Source organism: Cryptomeria japonica, chromosome 4, assembly GCF_030272615.1.
Source record: "Cryptomeria japonica chromosome 4, Sugi_1.0, whole genome shotgun sequence".
NCBI classification, from domain to species: domain Eukaryota; kingdom Viridiplantae; phylum Streptophyta; class Pinopsida; order Cupressales; family Cupressaceae; genus Cryptomeria; species Cryptomeria japonica.
The window spans coordinates 77,191,624-77,200,122 of NC_081408.1; positions in this window are offsets into that span (position 1 = coordinate 77,191,624).

An 8,499-nucleotide genomic window follows, 5' to 3' on the forward strand; every position below is an offset into this window, starting at 1 on the left:
AATACCACATGTTTGGATTTTTTTGAGAGTGGTCATGGAAAGGGTGAACATGATGGTGCAGGAGCTTGTATCAAAAGTGCTATAAGAAAGCATCAAATAAATTACATAGGGGATCATATAGATGATGCACATGATGTTGTTGAATGGTGTAAGAAACACTTTGAGCAACCTAATTATTCTGGTGAATCATCATTGAGAACATATAGACCCATTTGATATAGAGTGTTTTGGGAGATAACTGGTACGTGTTCTCTTTTAGTGTTTTATTAATTTTTTTTTCTTTTTTAAATGTTCCTAGGTTAAAATGTTTCAATTTAACAACTTGATCTATATGTATGTTCGTGTACACATGTACATTTTGCAAATGTGGATAGAAGATCAATGCATGGATGCAAGAGCGTGGAGAGGACAAGACCTTTGCAATGTGTCATGAGTACAGATAATCACCCATGGACATTATCCACTAGGGATTATTCATGTTTTTTTTCTGATTGCATTTTGGAAAACTATGTTGATTGCAAGAACCAAGAGCTTGGATATGTTAGTGAATGGAAATTTGTGCCACTAGATATTTCTGACACATACGAGGATTCGAATGAGGAGGAAATGTTTGAATACATTCCTTTGATTTCTAGTGATTATGATCATATTTTAGAATTGATTAAAATAGGTATATGACGTACACATATATATTTAAAGTATATATATATATATATATATATATATATATATATATATAAATATATAAATATATATATATATATATATATATATATATATATATATATATATATATCCTTAAAAAATGTTGTGTACATGTAAATATTTCTTTAAATGATGTTTAAAATTTATTTAACTTGTTTCAAATTGCAGGAGATATTTTTGTAGTCATAGTAGAAGATGGAAATATAGAAGGTGTTAGTTATTATTTATTGTGTTGCACATAAGAGAGAAAGAAGTTAACAAAATCTGAAATGAGCGATGGAATGTCATTTCCCACAGGTTTGAACTGATTTATATGTACACAGATCGCTTACGTGCAAATTTTTAATTTCTCATGTTTCTTATATACATGTACATGCAGGATCAGTTGTAGTGCAAGGGACATATTTCAAAGAAGTTAAAATTGCTCAACATGGGATTCATTTCACTGAATACCAAATTGATAACAAGGTATATCAGTATAACCACTTGGTCATTATTTTTCGCCTAATTCTTCAAACAGTTCCATGTCGCAGGCGGTCTCAAAAGTAGAGACTAGATAATGAAGATCATGACAAAATATTAAGTGTTATTGAAGAGCATTCTGAACCACTTGATGTGGTATGAACTATTTAGTAATCCAAAGTACATATGGTTCAACCCATGAATTGAATTAATACTTGATAAATTAGAACTTAACTTGTTTTGAAACTTATATATATATATATATATATATATATATATATATATATATATATATTGTTTGGACCATATATTTTTTAGTTAAATATGAAATTTTCAATTATATCAAATTAGGATGTATGAAGACTTAATTTGTATGTATGTTAAATAATACTTACGTGCATGTATGTAAAGTAAATTGGGACATGTGGATGAGTTGAAAATGTGTTGAGGTGGGCGATGTATGGAGTTGATTAGGATGTATATAGTAGATATCTAATTCTAAATGCATGTACATGCATATGTAATTTGTAAGTTGTTAAAATAATTTTAAAGCATGTATGTAAACTAAATTAGGACATGTATTTATTTAATTAAAAATGCACATGCACATAAATTTAATTAAAAATGCATATTTAAATTAGAATGTACATGTGTAAAATTGACATTAAATTAGGACATACATGTGTAATAATTGAAGAGCGGTCTGAACCACTAAGTGATGTGTTGTGAACTTTTTAACTTGTATGTACCTAGAAGTACAAGGACCTAGAATTTAAATTAAATTGAATATGTTCATTAACTTTAGTTTGTTCATTTGATATGAACAAGTGTGATTTTTATATTGTTCATGGCTTGCACAATGGAGTGGATATATATTGTTCACAAATTCTTTTAAATTAATGCATATCTACTGTATACATTTTACATGTAGTAAAATTTAAATTATAAACATATCAATCTTTTTTTAATCTATCTACATGTACATGTAAATTGAGTCACAGATATATATAAATTTGAAAGTTTTAGAGAACATGTGCATTCAATAATATATATTTAAAGTGTGTAAGTAATCTAACATGTGTGCATTCAATCATATATATAATTATCTTAATACAAATGATGCGATATATTTAATCTAGGATCAAATGCACAAACTATACATATATATAAAGTATAATCTAACCATACATGCACATGATATATATAATCCAGTTCATCAAACACAAACTATATAAACTACATATAATCTAACACACATACATGAAATATATAATCTGATCAAACACAAACTGTATAAAGTATAATCTAGTCTAAGCTTCATACATGCATGAATATATATATAATATGAAAGTCTAAAATGTACATGTATATATAAAAAGATAAACAAATGAGCTATAAAGTCCAGCAAATCAACATGCATCATGTCGGCCACGAACAAAGCGACCATTTGAGGGAGATTCTTGGTGAGAGTCTGGATGTCCAATAGACCCCTGTAAAAGTAGAATTTATTTAAATATTAAATATAGATCTCTAGACACATGTACATCAAATCCAACTAGAGTTAAATTAAAATTAAAAGATAAATTGTAACGCACATACATATATGTACATATATACAAAAAACCATAACTAACCTGTCCACTAATAGCATCGAAAGAATCTCTTCTACGTACATGATCAGAGCTCAAGCTAGGAGTGACATGAGATAACTGTTATACATATACATATATATATATTTAAGGATTAGTCCAGGATCAATTTAAATGATACAAATTTACTTAGAACTATTATTTATTAAATGATCTATATATAGATTTATCGTACATTACAACATGTATACATGTCTTGTAAAAATTTAAACGCACATGTATGTACATACCTGTGTATTAGGAGTAGGCTATATAGTTTGATCATGTCATGTGATCATATCAACTACATCACTCATGCCTGCATATCTCTCTTTAGCTGTATGTATGACTGAGGAGTGTAAGGGGCTAACTAGATGACTAGGCATCACGGATGAAGTGTCTGACTATAATAGCATATCCACAAACAAAGTATGGCTCAAACCTCACAACTGCTCATCAAATGAATCCAAGCACTCATTTCTCATTTGGACCTGATCAGCTCATATCGCCTCCTTTGCAGCAACAAAGTGATCTATAGGTGGGTCAATGCCTGGAGCATGCGTTGAGTGATGAGAATGTTGTGACTGCCTTGGGGTATGCATCATTGCAGTGGTAGTGTGCCTGTCTCTGAGAATCTCCTCTCTAACATCAGCAAATGGTATCCCAAGTTGAGATGAAATAAAACGGTAAGAATGTAGCAAGTCCTCGGCTAAATACTATGACATTTGTACATGTCTACTACCTCCAACTATAGTTGCTACCTCATCTAGGGAGGGGATGCCAGTAGTAATATACTGATCATCTGAATCTGAAGCCACCTCGTGACTAGAAGATACATGATCTATGGATGATCTTGAACGTAGTCGGCTCATCATATATTTTCCTAGCCTGTCAGATGATATGGTGGTTGTTGCTGATGCAATCAGTCCAATCCTATCAATTTCTTCTCTCTGAGAAGAAATCATAACGTGATCCATTATGGGGGCTAGGGCTAGGACTACTGCAAGAAATCTCTAGCCAACAAGGTCCCTGTGTCTAGGTGGAGCTCTATCATGCCTATGATATGCATCTCTATCAGCAATATTGCCCCTATCCTATCCATAATATGCTGGAATATCAAGGTAGTTTGGTTTCATTTGACAATGAACCTCAAGAAATACATGTTGTGCAAAGTATAATGGTATTTAGTCGTTATTAAGATAACGACAATGGGAAGCTAAGAAGCATGCATAAATCAATGATGCAACATGTGGGTTGATACATCTCATGACCTAATATCCTCTCACCTTACTCTTCTCCTGATACTGTGGAAAGCATATCTCCTTGATGGTCTCCTTCAAGACCACGCTCACCACATCAGCAAAAGAATTAGGACCACTCACATCACTCCTCAACTGTCTATAAATATGAGGTGTGAGAAACTAAGTGGTTCCTCAATGTCTCCAAACTATCAAAAATGGATGTGCATGTACTTTTGTAGATGCCATCAGTATGGGGGTCATCTAATATGACCCTTAACCTATATAGCTCACAATCATTGTACTATAGAATGGTAGCAGTGTCAGGCAATGGGGGATCCTAGTGTGGAGGATCTATATCATCAATGTGAGGCTCCTAATGAGGAGCCTGTGAAGGTATATCCTGGGACACCATCTATCTAGGTATGTCATAAAGTTAAAATAAATACATAAACACACACACACATGAAGTGCATTCAATTTAAAACATTAAAAATTAAAATTAGTTAAATTCTAGAGAGAGAGAGACATCATTTTCATGAGAGAGAGAGATGACATTTATTTCAGAGAGAGATATATATAATAAAAAATTTAAATCTTTGCATACATAAAAAAATCAAATATTTCAGAGAGAGAGAAAGAGATATATATATTTATTTAAATCTTGAATACATAAAAAATTCAAGAACATGATATATATAGTTTTTATAAGTCAATAACAAAAAAAAATTAGACCTATATTTTATTGTAACGTATAAATATTTGTGTGTATATCAATTTTTTTAATTTTTTTTGAAACTGAACATGGGCATTGGTCTACAAAATGGAATGTAACTTCCCTAAACTTTTTGACATTGTTTGTTATTGAACTCCATATCTCAAAAAAATAGAGGTCATTGTATTTTTGTAATGGGCATATGATTATAAAATTATAAAATCTATAATATGTGATCCTAAGGGGAATGTCTTATGTATAGTAGGATGTTATAAGGGGTCATATGTGGTCCTAAGGGGTCATGCATCTGTTAACACATGTGTGACCCCTTAGGACCACATATGACCCCTTAGGACACTGTGTGATGGACTAAGAGGTATTTCGTTCACACTAGGATTTTATAAGGGGTCATATGTGGTTCCAAGGGGTCACGCATGTGTTAGAACACACACATGACCCCTTAGGACCACATATGACCCCTTAGGACACTATGTGATCCTAAGGGGAATGTCATATGTACACTATGATGTTATAAGGGATCATATGTGGTTCTAAGGGGTCACACATGTGTTAATGCATGCATGACTCCTTAGGACCACATATGACCACTTAGGACACTATGTGATGGACTAAGGGGTATGTTGTTCACACTAAGATTTTATAAGGGGTTATATGCGGTTCTAAGGGCTCATGTATGTGTTAGAACACATGTTTGACACCTTAGGACCATATATGACCCCTTAGGACATTATGTGATCCTAAGGGAAATGTTGTATGTACACTAGGTCATATGTGGTCCTAAGGGGTCACACATGTGTTAACACATGTGTGACCCCTTAGGACTACATATGACCCCTTAGGACACTATGTAATGGACTAAGGGGTATGTTGTACATACTAGGCTTTTATAAGGGGTAACATGCAGTCCTAAGGGGTCGCACATGCATGACCCCTTAGGACCACGCATGACCCCTTAGGATCCACTATGTGATCCTCTATGGTCCTAAAGGAACGTATAGTGTCATCAAGGGCATTTGTGGTTTTAAGGGGTCGTAAGGGGTCATGTTGTGTGTGTAATAGAATGTGAAAAGGGGTCACATTGTAGAGGATTTATTTTGTCTAATTTGTTTAAATTTGTTATCTAAGGTTTCTAATTTTTTTTTAAAATTAAAATTTATTAATTTTTCTAAAATTTTAATTTATTATATTTAGATTTGTAACATTTTTCTAATTTTCTTTTTTTGCTAATGTTTGTTTAATTTCTAATTTACTACCTTAGTTTTCTAAGTTTTTCATAACAATTTTTTAAAATGTTAAAAAAAAAAATACATATATAGTTATGTAATTTTAAAAACAAATTGATAAATTTCAATCAAAACATTAAATTATCAAAAGTTTTTCTAAAATGCTAAAAAATAATTAATATATAATTATTTAATTAAAAAAATAAACAAACAAACAAATTATTTACTCATTTATGAATAAAGTTAATAAAAAAAGATATTAGTAAGCAAAAAAGGGGATATTTTGTGCACTTGAAATAATGTAGGTCGAAAGCTAAAATGTGAGACACGCTGGCTACTGCAGTCAGGGAACGGTGATGTGGTGCTGATGTCGGGTTCACTCTAAACCCCACTAGACATAAAAATACAAGTTTGAAAATGACAGTTTGATTGTCCTTTTCGGATTTTATAGAAGTTTGAAAAAAGTAGTTTTTAATCAAGTTCAAGTGAAGGGGAGGTTCGATCGAACCCCTTAAACCCCATTTTAAGGGGTTCGATTGAACCCCCAAACCCACCTGGGGTTCGATCAAAGCCATGTTCGATGGAGGGTTCGCTCGAACCCAGAGGGGGGGCTCACTCGAACCCCCCCAGTTCGTTCGAACTACCCCACAACATAATTCTCCACTTTCGCCAATTTACTTCGTTGGTGAAAGTGAGAATCATTAATGTGGGATATCCCTTGGGCTTTCTCCCAATCATTACTAGTATATTTCTCAATCGAAATTTTGGTTAGAATTATAGTGATTATTCTAATTATAGTTTACCAAACCAGCAAAATTGGTTCATTATTTATTGCTCCAATTCGCTCCCATGTGGTTTCTTACCATTTCTTATAGATTATTTAAATTATTTTATGTTTAATTTGGAAATCTTGCATACACATTAGAATGTAGACTTGGTTATAGGGATTACTAGGAATTATTTTATAATAAATAGACTCTCAATTATTTTAAAACCAATTATATCAAAGTAGCACATATTATGTTATAATTATCCCTAAACATTTTGTGCTTCACTAAAACTAGTTTATTAAAAGATTCAATATATAGTGTATAATTAAGGATAATTAGGCCCCACAAACCTAATTATATGAAATTAGCATGCCTTAGGGATTTATTATCATTGATTTGACACATTTGACCAATAAATTTATTTGTTCAATCAATGTTCAATTGCAACAAGCACTTATTATAAAGGAGTTTGTGATATTTATTATTGATGATATATTAGGATTTATCTAAACAAATACTATTTTAAACAAATTAAAAAATATAATTACTTAGAGAAAAAATATTTTTTAGATGATTCCAAATTTTGAACTTTTTCAATAAATAAGGAAAAGTGTTAGATTTGTTTAAAAAGAGTCTAATATTTTTATTTAAGATTTGAATTAAAAAAAAGAAAACACATTAAATTTTTTATATTTAATTGTTTTCCATGTCAATTCAAAAGTTAAAATACATACTCCACTTTCATGTCCTTCGAGTTAAAAAGCTAGATCATAAATGTTACTATTTTGTGTCATGGTACTCAAATTTCACCTGGTTGAATTTCTTTAATTCCAAGGATCAAGATTTAGTTAATATATCTCTATTACGGTAAATAAAATAAAATAAAAAGAAAAAATACATATAAAATTATAAATGTCACTCCCTACAAATACCATAACCATAATAAAAAATATCATAAATAGCAAAGGAATCAACAACCTCCATAATGCCAAAATCTTGAATTCTCTACCACGTTGCAATCCACTAACTTTTTAATCAATATTCTGTTAGGGTTTTCCTTTAGATCCCTTAAAACACTACTAGCTATGAATTCAAGTAATGGGAATATACTTCATGAAATAAATCCTTCTTATGCTAAGCTTTATGGATCTTGGAATAAAGATTAGAATCTAATATTGAAGGATTCATTTCAGATAATGCCAACATTGACATCTCTTTCATCTTTGTGTAATATCTACACCCTCATTAGTGATAACTAAGGTAGGAAGGCCATTGGACAATATAATATTTGGAATAAGAGCATGACAGACTTCGAAACAATTGTTGACAAATGTGAATTCTTTTTTTCTCAAAATATCTGAATGCTTTGAATTTGCTTCAATTGATAATTACTCATGACATTAAAAGTAGATGCATAATATTAGATAAAAAAATTGTTAATATTTTAAGTTATAAGATATTAAAGCCCACTATTGAATGTTTTGGCACTCTGTGTACCAAAGAATAGATCCCATCCCATTTTTTTAATGTCCTGCAATCAAGGCTTTCCAAAAAAGCATGTTCCTTTGAGGCATTATGTCAAATAGTTCAGGTCCCTTGTCTCCGCTTCCACATTTTACATATATTTTTGCCAAACAATTTTTGGAGGCATTCTATCAAACAGTCCACGCTCCTTTTCTATGCTTACACATTTTGCATACATGTCTGCCAGGGAAGTTTTAGCTACAACATCTCCAA